The 13459-nt window shown below is 37.9% G+C and overlaps 1 protein-coding gene and 1 non-coding gene across 4 annotated transcripts in view; both read left to right on the top strand.

Moving 5' to 3' along the window:
* SCAPER (S-phase cyclin A associated protein in the ER) overlaps positions 1-13459 on the top strand; it is a 485805-nt gene that overhangs the window by 428372 nt on the left and 43974 nt on the right. The gene's annotated exons all lie outside the window — the stretch shown is intronic.
* On the top strand, positions 11895-11998 carry LOC132361302 (U6 spliceosomal RNA). Its single transcript, XR_009501606.1, has one exon. It is a non-coding gene; the product is annotated as a U6 spliceosomal RNA (small nuclear RNA).

Raw genomic sequence — 13459 nt, 5'->3', positions numbered from 1 at the left:
AAGACTTGAAGGCTGGAGGTTGGAATCATCTGTGCGCTTGTTCACACATGACTGTAGTTCCCGCTACCTGTTTGTCAGGGACCTTTCCATGTGGTCCCTCTGCACAGGCTAATTTGGGCTGCACAGCATGGTGCAGCTTCAAAGGAGGAGCATCCTGACAAGTGAGAGAGCTAGCTGGAAACCATGTCACCTTTTATGACCTAGCCTCGAGAGTCATGCAGCTTCATCCCCTCCACTGAATTCTGTTCAGCAAGGCAGCCACAGAGTCCCATTCAGCTTCAAAGGGAGGAGGAGTAGACTCCGTCTCTTCATGGGCAGTATAAAGGTTCTGGAAGAGCGTATTGTACCAGAAATATTGCTATGGTTATGTTTGAAAAATAGAGTCTTCCACATTCCAACCTACCCTAGAGATAAATGTGTTCCCAGTACCCTGTTCTCATCTGTATTCTTTCCTCTCTGCAGTCTCATACTTGGTATAATCATTTCTCTTGGCATCTTTAGCCACTGTCCTCGGACAAAAGGCTTGCTGGTGTTGGGAGATGGGGAATGAAGTAAACATAATAGGACTAAGCAAGTGTAACTAAAGGAAATAACATTTGTTGAACACTGTTTATGTGCCCCAGGCTAAGGGCTCCTCATGAGTTATCTCCCAGCAATCCTCACACTGTCCAAGGGAGCATAACAGCCTCTAGACTGATAAGGAAGAGTGATTGTCCGAATCCTTCAGGTCTGGAAAGTGAGAAGAATACAGGAACAGGAACCTCTGGGCTGTCTCTATATTCACAACTGGGCAAATGCTAGTACAGAGATTTCTGAAAGATCTATCCCAGCTGGTAATAAAGTCTTAGTTGACTTGTAGGGACAGAAAGATGATCACTTCATTGCTGCAATTCAAACTGTGTGTCTACTATGTGCTAGGCACTATGCCAGAGAAAGGGAGCTGCCTGGGCCTTAGCCCACAGGGCCAGCATTTAGGGGCAGCCTTCACTGACTTACTACTCCCAGAGGGGAGAGGGTGTGATGAAGGTAGTCTGCCAATACGTATGCAGGCTCACCAGACTTAGGATAGCAGAATATGTCTGGTGTACACTTGCAGTCGAACTCCCACTGGCTCTAGGACTTTGGGGGTCAGGATCTCAAGAGGAAAATCCTTTTGTACTGTTGTATTGAAGAGCCCAGGTTTGGGAGTCAGAAAAATGTGAATGCAGTTCCTGCTCTCCTAGCTCTGTGACCAGTGACAGATTCTTTAGCTTCTCAGTGCCTGTTTCCTCACATTATAAATATGAATTTGACAATTCTTCTTCACAGAGTTGGGGCAAATGGTGACTAACATGTCTGTCACCCTAACCTTCTGCCCAAGGTGCTTTTTTATATATATTTATTATACCCCACCCTGTTCCAAAAAGATTTGAGATGGCTTACAGAAGTATATATGTCTTCTTATTTTTAAAAAAATAGATGAAAAAAATTAGAATAAAAGAAAATAGGTAGGGAAAAGTAAATGAAGCCAGAAGCAAGTAAAGTTAAGGCATAAACCATATTCATAAACAAGGCCCTGATAGACATTTCCTCTTGGAATTCCTACTGGCAGTTTCTACCAGGAACTTATATTTAATATGTCAGATTCTAAGCTCATTGGCTTTCATCCAAAGTTGGCTTTTCCTCCTGATTATCTTATTCTGCTCATGATTGTAGTAATATGAACAGATTTTAAGACCTCAAACCTTTATTATCTTTCACTTCTGTCTTTCAGAATCCAATCCAGTCCTATGCAATTAAATCAAAACGATGCTTGCCACAGAAACATGAGATGGCACCTGTTATTTATACCTATGACTTGATATTTGTCTACTTCTAATTCACTAGTTCCTTTGTCCTGAGGATATGTTTTGTGTCTTCAAATGAAAAGGTTTCCCTAAGGAGAAAGACTAAATATCCTAGCAGCTCTCCTTCAGGCACCTAGCACCAGGCTAGAAATAAAATAAGAAGTCGGTAAATAGCTATGACTGGCAGCATTAGCAAATACTGATGTGCACCATCGACCTATGCCAGAGCCCCATTTCCTGGGCTTACTCTTAGCATAGGAAGAAGAGGTGCCTATGTCTCACGTTCTTCCTCCCTTAAGGTAAGAAGGAGACGTCCAAGGCCTTCATGCCTTTGGCATACCTTTCTGAGACCAGTTCTCTCTCTCTTCCTTCCATTGCTTTAGCAAATCTTTATTAATTACTGTTTACTGAGCACTTGATATGTGCCAGACACTTGCCGAGATATTAGGGATCCAGTGGTGAACAAAATACTCGCTCTATGGAGCTCACAGTCTAACAGGAGAAAAAGATGATAAACCAGTAAATGAATAAGATAATTTTAGCTAGTGATAATGATATGAGAAAATAAAGCAGGGTAATATAGCAGAGTGATTTGGGTGAGTGGTCAGGGAAGGCCTCTCTGGGAAGATGACACTGAGCTAAGAAGGAGCCAACTCTGTAAAGATCGGAGGGAAGAATATTCTAGTTGAGCAGAATAGGAAGTTGATGACTCCCAAATATCTGAAGTGGGTGTGTACCATAAACATAGAAGGCAGTGTGCTGGAGGCCAAGAGATCAGGACAGAGAGAGTGGAAGTTTGGGTTTTATTCTAAGTGTGATAGGAAGCCACTGGAGGATTTTAAGCAGGAGAGCAGCATGATCTGATTACTTAAAAAGTCGTGGATTTTTACTCTGTATAGAATGGATTATAGGGGCAAGAGTGGAAGTAGGAAAGATTAATTAGGAGGGTACCGTATCACGCAGCCCAGATATGACAGTTTTTTCCTCCCAGTTACTCACCCAGAAGAAGTAATTGCTTTCATTTGGCAACACAGCAGAGCCTCTGGCAGAGCTCCTTCAGCCTAACTGCCAAATACTAAAGATAAGAGAAGCCCAAAATATCAGCTGAACTAGCCAAAATCAGCACAGGGCCCTTTTGTGTTTTACAGTGATAATGAGAAAACTGAAGATAGAGAGGTCAGAAATGTCCCATCTGAGAAGCATTCTTGTATAACAGTCCTAGTCTGTAGTTCCAAGATCTAGGACCATATACTGTTGTCAGTCATCCAGAGCTGCCGCATTCTCACCTTTTGGACTCCTCCCTGCCCTTTCTCCATTCACCTTTGGTTGTCCCCAGACTGTCTTTATCTTCCACTTGCTTGGTCCTCCTCCCAGACCTCTGCCAGAGACCACAGTTTCTTCTTAGGGGCCTCACCCTTTACCTTCCATTCTCATTGGTGTCCTCTTGGTCTTCCTCTTTCTCAAGCATGTTCTAGGTTGTTGATCTCCAACAACAAGAATGTCTCTCTGTTTTCATCATCTATCACTTCTCTTCCCAGAAAGGTTTCCTTCTCAAAAGTTCCTCTTTGAATGCAACTGAAACTAATAACCAGGTACTTTGGAAATCCTCCCCAGTAATCAGCCAGCCTCACTCTACCTAATATTCTCACTATTTAATTTCCCCTATATTTTTCCTCTTCTCTAACCAAATGTCCAGACTGTCTTATAGTGCTTACACATGTATCTTTTTACCTTGAGTTCTCTCTTGCTCTCATATCTCCACTAAGTCATCCTCATTCCCTTCAACAGGGCTCCAAATTAGATCTGCATTAAACAAGCTATTTTCTCCCTCTACTGTATACATAAAATATAGGGTGTGTGTGTGTGTGCGCGTGTGTCTGTCTGTGTAGGAGACTATAATTTTTGAAGTAGATTCACACCTGTTATAACACCCCAGAACTGAACAGAATCTTAGACATCATCCTGTCCAATGCCCAGCTGAGTTTTGAGTGCCCTCTGTGACTTCAGTGAATGTATTCCTCCACTGATTGCAGAATAGTTAAGAATGTAATACCTCACCAACAGCCCATTTAACTTTTGGGTGTTCTGATTGTTAGAAAATTTTCTGTAAGTTTATCTAATATCTGCTTTCAGGTAGCATCTCTCCTCTGGGGTCATAAATAATGGTGTAATACCTCTTCAGTTTGAAGATAACCTTTATATCCTCCAGTTCTGAAATAAATTTCCCAGTCCCTTCAAATGTACCTCAGGTGACATTGTTTCCACATAGTTTTACCACACAAATCACTTTCCTTGGGAACTTTCTGATACATCAGTGTCCTGAATGTAGTGCCATACCCAGTGCTAGAACCAGTACTTCCAGAGTAGTTGTTCATTGCAGTGGATCAGGATAAACCTTTCTGATTGTGTACGTTTTACTCCTGTTAGCTCAGTCAAAATTGAATTATATTCATGGGTAATGAAGCAAGACTGTTTCTTCATTTGAATGGATAGGAAGCTAATTTACTAAGTCTTTTTCCCCCACTTATCATTGAAAGCTATATTCCAGTCCCCTGTCACTTACCTTCTTTGCATCCTAAACATATGCAGTTAGTTTTTAAATCTAAAACTAGGATTTAATAGTCATTTCTATAAATTTCATCCTTTTTTAGTCCTCATTTATTTTTAATTAAACTTTTTTACTTTTTACTTCCTCCTCCTTGAAACTATCTTCACTTTGCTTCTAGGGCACCACACTTCCCTGCTTTTCCTCCTACCCCACTGGTTTCATTTTTCAGCTTCCTTTGATGATTTATTCTCATCTCCCCAACTTCTACACTTTGGAGTATCCCAAGGGTCAATTCTCAGACTAATCTATGTTCACTCACTAGATGAGCTGGCTTTAAATACCATCTGTGTGTTGATGACTCCCAAATATCTCAAGCCCAGATCACTCCTCTGAACTCAGACTTGTATATTTATTCATTTATTCAACAAATGTCTATTGAGTGGCTATTCTGTGTCAGATACTGTTCTAAGCCCTGGAGACAGACAAAATTCCCTACCCTTGGGAAGCTCATTTTATCCAACTTCTGATCCAGTATCTTCACTTAGGTGTCTAATAGGCATCTTGAATTTAACAAGTTTAAAGCTGAACTCCTCATTTTCCTCCCCAGACATGCTCTATCCACTGTCTTTCCCATTTCTGTAAATGGCAGCCACATTCTTTCAATTACTCAGGCAAAAAAAACGACTGAGCCATTTTTTACTCCTCTTTTTCTCACCCCCACATTCATGCTATCAGGAAATCCTATTGGTTTTCCCTTCTGAATATTTTTCAGAATCTAGCCACTTCTTACCACATGCATGACTACCGTCCTGGTTCATCCACCATGATCTCTCACTTGGATGATTGAAACAGTCTCTTAATTGGCCTCTCTGCTTCTGTCTTGGCTCTTCTAACAACTTTTCAACCAATTAGCTATAGTGATTATTTTTAAACCAGTCATATTATAACACCCCTCTGCTCAAAACCTTACAATGGCTTTCCGTCTCATTCAGTAAAACCCTTATAATGTCCTTACAATGCTCTACAAGCCCCTACCTGATCGTCTTCCTGTTTCATCTCTGACCTCATCCCCCGTGGTTCCTCCACTTTGCTTAACCAGCTGTAGCCACACTGGCCTTCTTGCTGTTTCTTGAATATGTCATGCATGCTCCTGGCTCCAAGCCTTGGAACTTGCTGCTCCTCTGCCTAAAAACACCCTTGCCTCAGGTATCCACATGGCTTCTTTCCTTACTTTCTGTAGAATTCTGCTTAAATAACACTTTAGAAAGGGTTTCCCAACCACCCTATATAAAATAGCATCACACACACACAAACACACACACCCCTACATCTTCATTCCCTACCCATATCCCCTGCTCTTCTACAGTACTTAGCACACCTGACATACTATATATTACATGTGATACTTGTTTATTTGTTCATTGTATCTCGTATACTAAAATGTAAGTTTTATGAGAAAGAGAACATAGATTTTACTGCTGAATCCCAGTGCCTAGAAAAGTGCTTGCACAGAGTAGGTCCTCAGTGAATATTTGTTGAATTAATGAATCATGAATGAATAGGCCCATGTGAGAGAATAATGCCCCTCCTGAACATTCTACCCCAAAGCAAAATACACATTCTTCTCGAGTGTATATGGGACATTTTCCAGGATAGAATACCATGTTAGGCCACTAATTAAGTTTTAGTCGATTTTAAAAGATAGACATCATACAAAATATCTTCTCTGACCATAATGGGATGAAGTAAGAAATCAATAATAGAAGTAAAACTAGAAAATTCACAAATTTGCAGAAATTAAACAAAACACTCTTAAGCATTACATAATGATCAGGGATCAATCGAAGAAGAAGATATAACAATTGTAAATATATATGCACACAAGATAGATGCATCTAAAAACTTAGAGCAAATATTAACAGACATAAAGGGAGAAATTGTCAGTAACACAATAATAGTAGGGGACTTTAACACCCCATTTATATCAATTGACAAATCATCCAGACAGAAAATCAATAAGGAAGCACTGGCCTTAAATAACACATTAGACCAAATGGACTTAATAGATATATAAAGAAGATTCCATCCAAAAGCAGCAGAATACACATTCTTTTAAAGTGCGCATGGAGCATTATCCAGGCTAGATCACATCCTAGGCCACAAAACAAGCCTCAGTAAATTTAAGAAATTTGAAATCATATCAAGCATCATTTCCAACCACAACGCTATGAGACTAGAAATCAACTACAAGAAAAAAACTGCAAAAATTACACAGGTGAGGCTAGACAGTGTGCTACTAAACAACCAATGGATCAGTAAAGAAATCAAAGAAGAAATTTTAAAATACCTGGAGACAAATGAAAACAAAAATACAGCAATCCAAAATCTATGGGACACAGCAAAAGCAGTTCTAAGAGGGAAGTTTATAGTGATACAAGCTTACCTCAGGAAACAAGAAAAATCTCAAACAAACAACCTATCCATACACCTAAAGGAACTACAAAAAGAACAAACAAAACCCAAAATTCATAGAAAGAAAGAAATCACAAAGATAAGAACAGAAATAAATGAAACAGGGTGTAAAAAAAAAATAGAAAAAATCAGTGATACCAAGAGCTGGTGCTTTGAAGATAAACAAAATTGATAAACCTTTAGCCAGATACATCAAGGAAAAAAAAAAAAAAACAGAGCACAAATCAATAAAATCAGAAATGAAAGCAGAGAAGTTACAGCCAGCACCACAGAAATATAAAAGATTATAAGAGGGCTTCCCTGGTGGTGCAGTGGTTAAGAATCCACCTGCCAATGCAGGGGACACGGGTTCGAGCCCTGGTCTGGGAAGATCCCACATGCCTCAGAGCAACTAAGCCCGTGCGCCACAACTACTGAGACTGCGCTCTAGAGCCTGCGAGCCACAACTACTGAGCCCGCATGCCACAACTACTGAAGCCCACGCACCTAGAGCCTGTGCTCTGCATGCAACAAGAGAAGCCACTGCAATGAGAAGCCCGCGCAACGCAACGAAGAGTAGCCCCCGCTCACCGCAACTAGAGAAAGCCCCGCACGCAGCAACGAAGACCCAATGTAGCCAAAATAAATTAATTAATTAAAAAAAAATCATAAGAGATTACTACAAACAACTATATGCCAATAAACTGGACAGAAGAAATGGACAAACTCCTAGATATGTACTGTCTTCCAAGACTGAACCAGAAAGAACTAGAAAATATGAACAGATCAATTACTAGTAATGAAATTGAATCAGGAATTTTAAAACCTCCCAAAAAACAAAAGTCCAGGACCAGACGGCTTCACAGGTGAATTCTACCAAACATTTAGAGAAGAGTTAACATCTATGCTTCTCAAACTTCCAGAAAGTTACAGAGGAAGGAATGCTTCTGAACTCATTCTACAAGGCCCACATCACCCTGATACCAAAACCAGACAAATATATCACAAGAAAAAGGAAATACAGGCCAGTAACACTGATGAACATAGATGCAAAAATCCTCAAAATATTAGCAAACCAAATCCAACAATACATTAAAAAGATCATAAACCATGTTCAAGTGGAAATTATCCAGGGAAGCACAGATGGTTCAGTATCCACAAATCAATCAGTGTGATACACCACATTAACAAACTGAGGAATAAAAATCATATGATCATCTCAATAGATGCAGAAAAAACTTTTGACAAAATTCAACATCGATTTATAATAAAAACTCTCCACAAAGTGGGTATAGAGGGAACATACCTCAACATAAAAAATGACCATATATGACAAACCCATAGTTAATTACATAATCAACAGTGAAAAGCTGAAAGCATTTCCTCTAAGACCAGGAACAAGACAAGGATGCCCAGTCTCACCACTTTTATTCAACATAGTATTGGAAGTCCTAGGCACAGCAATCAGACAAGAAAAAGAAATGAATCCAAATTGGTAAGGAAGAAGTAAAACTGTCACTGTCTGCAGACGATATGATACTATACATAGAAAATCTGAAAGACACCACCAAAAAACTACTACAGCTTATCAATGAATTCAGTCAAGTTTCAGGACACAATATTAATATACAGAAATCTGTTGCATTTCTATACACAAACAACAAACTGTCAGAGAAATTAAGGAACAATCCAATTTACAATCACATCAATAAATAAAATAAAATAAAATACCTAAGAATAAATCTAACTAAGAAGGTAAAAGACCTATACTCAGAAAACTCTAAGAAACTGATGAAAGAAATTGAAGATGACATAAACAGATGAAAAGATACATACCATGTTCATGGATTTGAAGGCTTAATATTGTTAAAATGACCATACTACCCAAGGCAATCTACAGATTCAATGTAATCCCTATCAAAATGCCAATGGCATTTTTGACAGAGATAGAATAAATAATTTTAAAATTTGTATGGAAACACAAAAGACCCCAAATAGCCAAAACAATCGTGAGAAAGAAGAACAGAGCTGGAGGTATTATGCTCCCTGACTTCAGACCATGCTACCAAGTTGCAGTAATCAAAACACTATGGTACTGGCACAAAAACAGACACATACCTCAAGGAACAGAATAGGGAGCCCAGAAATCAACCCACACACTTATGGTTTCTGTGACAAAGGAGGCAAGAATATACAAGGGAGAAAAAACAGTCTCTTCAATAAATGGTGCTGGGGAAACTGGACAGTTACATGTAAAAGAATGAAATTAGAGCATTTTCTCACATGATATGCAAAAATAAACTCAAAGTAGATTAAAGACCCAAATGTAAAACTGGAAACTACCAGACTCCTAGAAGAAAACAAATAGAATACTCTTTGACATAAATCCAGTATTTTGAGGGATCTGACTCCTAAGGCAAAGGAAACAAAAACAAAAGTAAACAAATAGGACCTAATTAAACTTAAAAACTTTTGCACAGCAAAGGAAACCATTGACAAAATGAAAAGACAACCTACTGAATGGGAGAAAATATTTACAAATGATGCAACTGACAAGGGGTTAATATCCAAAATATATAAACAGCTCATACAACTCAATATCAAAAAAAAAGAAACAAACAACCCTATTAAAAAATGGGCAGAAGACCCAAAAAGACATTTCTCTAAAGAAGACATACAGATGGCCAGTAGGCACATGAAAAGATGCTCATCATCGCTAATTATTAGAGAAATGCAAATCAAAACTACAATGGGGTACAACCTCACACCAGTCAGAATGGCCATCATTAAAGAGCCTACAAATGATAAGTGCTAGAGAGGGTGTGGAGAAAAGGGAACCCTCTTACACTATTGGTGGGAATGTAAATTGGTACAATCACTGTGGAAAACAGTATGGAGGTTCCTCAAAAAACTAAAAATAGAGTTGCTGTATGATCCAGCAATCCCACTCCAGGGCATATACCCAGACGAAAATATAATTCGAAAAGATACATGCACCCCTGTGTTCATAGCAGCACTGTTTACAATAGCCAAGACATGGAAACAACCTAAACGTCCATCGACAGATGAATGGATAAAGAAGATGTGGTATATATATATCCAAGGGAATATTACTCAGCCATAAAAAAAGAATGAAATAATGCCATTTGCAGCAACCTGGATGGACCTAGAGATTATCATGCTAAGTGAAGTAAGTCAGAAAGAGAAAAACAAATACCATATGATACGACTTATATGTGGAATCTAAAATACGACACAAATGAACATATCTACAAAACAAAAACAGACTTACAGATAAAGAGAACAGATTTGTTGTTGCCAGGGGGAAGCAGGATGGGGAAGGGAAGTTAGCTGAGAGTTTGGGATTAGCAGATACAAACTACTATATATAGGATGGATAAACAACAAGGTCCTACTGTATAGCACAGGGAACTATATTCAATATCCTGTGATAAACCATAATGGAAAAGAATATATATATATACATATATATAGGTATATATAGCTGAATCACTTTGTTGTACAGCAGAAATTAAACACAACATTGTAAATCAACTATACTTAAATAAAATTTTTAAAACCACAATGAGGTAACACCTCACACCTGTCAGAATGACTATCATCAAAAAGACCACAAATAACAAATGTTGGCAAGGATATGGAGAAAAGGAAACCCTTGTACACTGTTGGTATAATATAAATAGGTGTAGCCACTATGCAGAACAGTATGGAGGTTCCTCAAAAAACTAACAGTAGAACTACCATATGATGCAGTACTTCTACTCCTGGGTGTATATCCAAAGAAAATGAAAACACTAATTTGAAAAGATACATGCACCCCAGTGTTCATAGCCACATTATTTACAGTAGCCAAGATATGGAAGTAACCTAAGTGTCCATCAACAGATGAATGGAAGAAGGAGATGCATACACACATACACACAATGGAATACTACTTGGCCATAAAAAGAATAAAATTTTGCCATTTGCAGCAACATGACTGGACCTGGAGATATTATGTTTAGTGAAATAAATGACACAGAGAAAGACAAATACTGTGTGTTATCACTTGTATGTGGAATCTAAAAAATAAAACAAACTAATGAATATAACAAAACAGAAACAGACTCACAGATATAGAGAACAAACTAGTGATTACCAGTGTAGAGAGGGAAGTGGGGAAGGGCAACGTAGAGGTAGGGGATTAAGAGGTACAAACTACTATCTATAAAATAAAATACAAGGATATATTGTACAGCACAGGGAATATAGCCAATATTTTATAATAACTTTAAATGGAGTATAATCTATAAAATTTTCAATCACTACATTGTACACTTGAAACTAATATAATTGTAAGTCAGCTATACCTCAATAAAAAATAAAATAAATAAAAAACTCATGGGACAGTAAAAGCACTGTTAAGGGGAAAGTGTATAGCTATAAGCGTTTATACTAAAGAAACTAGAAATATCTCAAATCAAAAAATTAACTAGGGACTTCCCTGGTGGCGCAGTGGTTAAGAATCCGCCTGCCAATGCAGGGGTCATGGGTTGGAGCCCTGGTCCGGGAAGATCCCACATGCTGCGGAGTAGCTAAGCCCGTGTGCCACAACTACTGAGTCTGTGCTCTAGAGCCCACAAGCCACAACTACTGAACCCCACACGCCTAGAGCTCATGCTCCACAACAAGAGAAGCCACCGCAACGAGAAGCCCGTGCACTGCGACGAAGAGTAGCCCCCGCTTGCCACAACTAGAGAAAGCCTGTGCGCAGCAATGAAGACCCGACGCAGCCAAAAATTAATTAATTAATTAATTAATTTTTAAAAAATACAACTATACAACTTAAGGAACTAGAAAAAAAGAACAGACTAAACCCAAGGCTAGCAAAAGGAAGGAAATAATTAAGATTATGGTGGAGATCAATTAAGTTGAGAATAAAATAACAATAGAGATAATCAGTGAAACCAAAAGTTGGTTCTTTGAAAAGATCAATAGAATTGACAAACCTTCAGCTAGAAAACAAGAGTGAGAACTCTGAAATTACTAAAATCAGAAATGAAAATGGGGTGCTCACTTTGACAGCGCATATACTAAAATTAGAATGATACAAAGATTAGCGTGGTCCCTGCACAGAGATGACACTCAGATTCTTGAAGTGTTTTGTTTTTTTATAGTTGTAGTACAGTATTGTATATTGAAATTATAAGAGAGTAGATTTTAAGCATTCTACCAAAAAAAAAGAGTTAACTATATGAGGTAATGGATGTTTTAACTTGATGATAGGAATAATTTTACAATGTATATCAAATCATTATGTTTTACACACATTGAATGTTACAATTTTTTTTGTCAGTTATACTTCAGTAAAGTTGGGTGGCGGGAGAAATGAAAATGGAACATTGCTACCAATTCTACAGAAATAAAAAGGACTATACGAGAGTACTATTAACAACGTATGCCAACAAATTGAATAATTTAGATGAAATGGACAAATTCCTAGAAACACAATACCTACCAAGACTAAATCACAAAGAAATAGAAAATCTGAAGAGACCTGTAACTAATAAGGGGACTGAAGCAGTAATCAGAAGTCTCCAAAGGAAAGCCCTGGACCTGATGGCTTCAGTGGTGAATTGTACCCAACATTTAAAGAACTAACACTAGTCTTTCTCAAACTTTTCCAAAAAATTGAAGAGGAGAGAATACTTTCTAACATGAAGCCAGCATTATCCTGATTCCAAAGCCAGACAAAGACACCACAAGAGAGAAAACTCCAGACTGATATTCCTTACGAACATTGATTTAAAGATCCTCAACAAAACACTACCAAACCAAGCTCAGCAGCATGTTTAAAGGATTATACACCATGACCAAGTGGGATTTGTTCCTGGAGTGCAAGAATGGTTCTGCATATGAACATCAATCAATTTAATAGACCACATTAACAGAATGAAGGGGGAAAAAAACATGATCATCTCAATTTATACAGAAAAGCATCTGATAAATTTCAACACCCTTTCATGATAAAAACACTCAACAAATTAGGAATAGAAAGAAACTACCTTCACATAATAAAAGCCATATGTGAAAAGCCCACAAGGAACATCATACTCAAGGATGAAAGAAGGAAAGCTTTTCCTCTAACATCAGGACAAGGCAAGGATGCCCACTTCTGCCACTTCTACTCAACATAGTACTGGAAGTTGTAGCCAAAGCAATTAGGTGAGGAAAAGAAAAGTAAAAAAGGCATCTAAATTGGAAGGGAAGGAGTAAAATTTTCTCTGTTTGCAAATGATATTATATGTAGAAACCACAAATGATTCCACACAAAAAAGCTGTTAAAATTAATAAATGAATTCAATAAAGTAACAGAATACAAAGTCAACTCACAAAAATTAGTTGCATTTATATACACTATATACTGTGAACAATCTGGAAAGGAAATTATGAAAATTCCATTTATAATAGCATCAAAAAGAATAAAATACTTAGGAATTAAACAAGAAGATGAAAGACTTGTACAATGAAAAGTATAAAACATTGCCAAAAGAAATCAAAGAAGGCATAAATTAGAAACACATCCCATGTCCATGGATTATAAAACAATATTGTTAAGATGTCATTACTATGC

This window comes from Balaenoptera ricei, chromosome 2 (genome assembly GCF_028023285.1).
Source record: "Balaenoptera ricei isolate mBalRic1 chromosome 2, mBalRic1.hap2, whole genome shotgun sequence".
Lineage (NCBI taxonomy): Eukaryota > Metazoa > Chordata > Mammalia > Artiodactyla > Balaenopteridae > Balaenoptera > Balaenoptera ricei.
The sequence above is the reverse complement of the archived record's forward strand: the minus strand, read 5'-3'. Positions and strand labels throughout refer to the sequence as shown.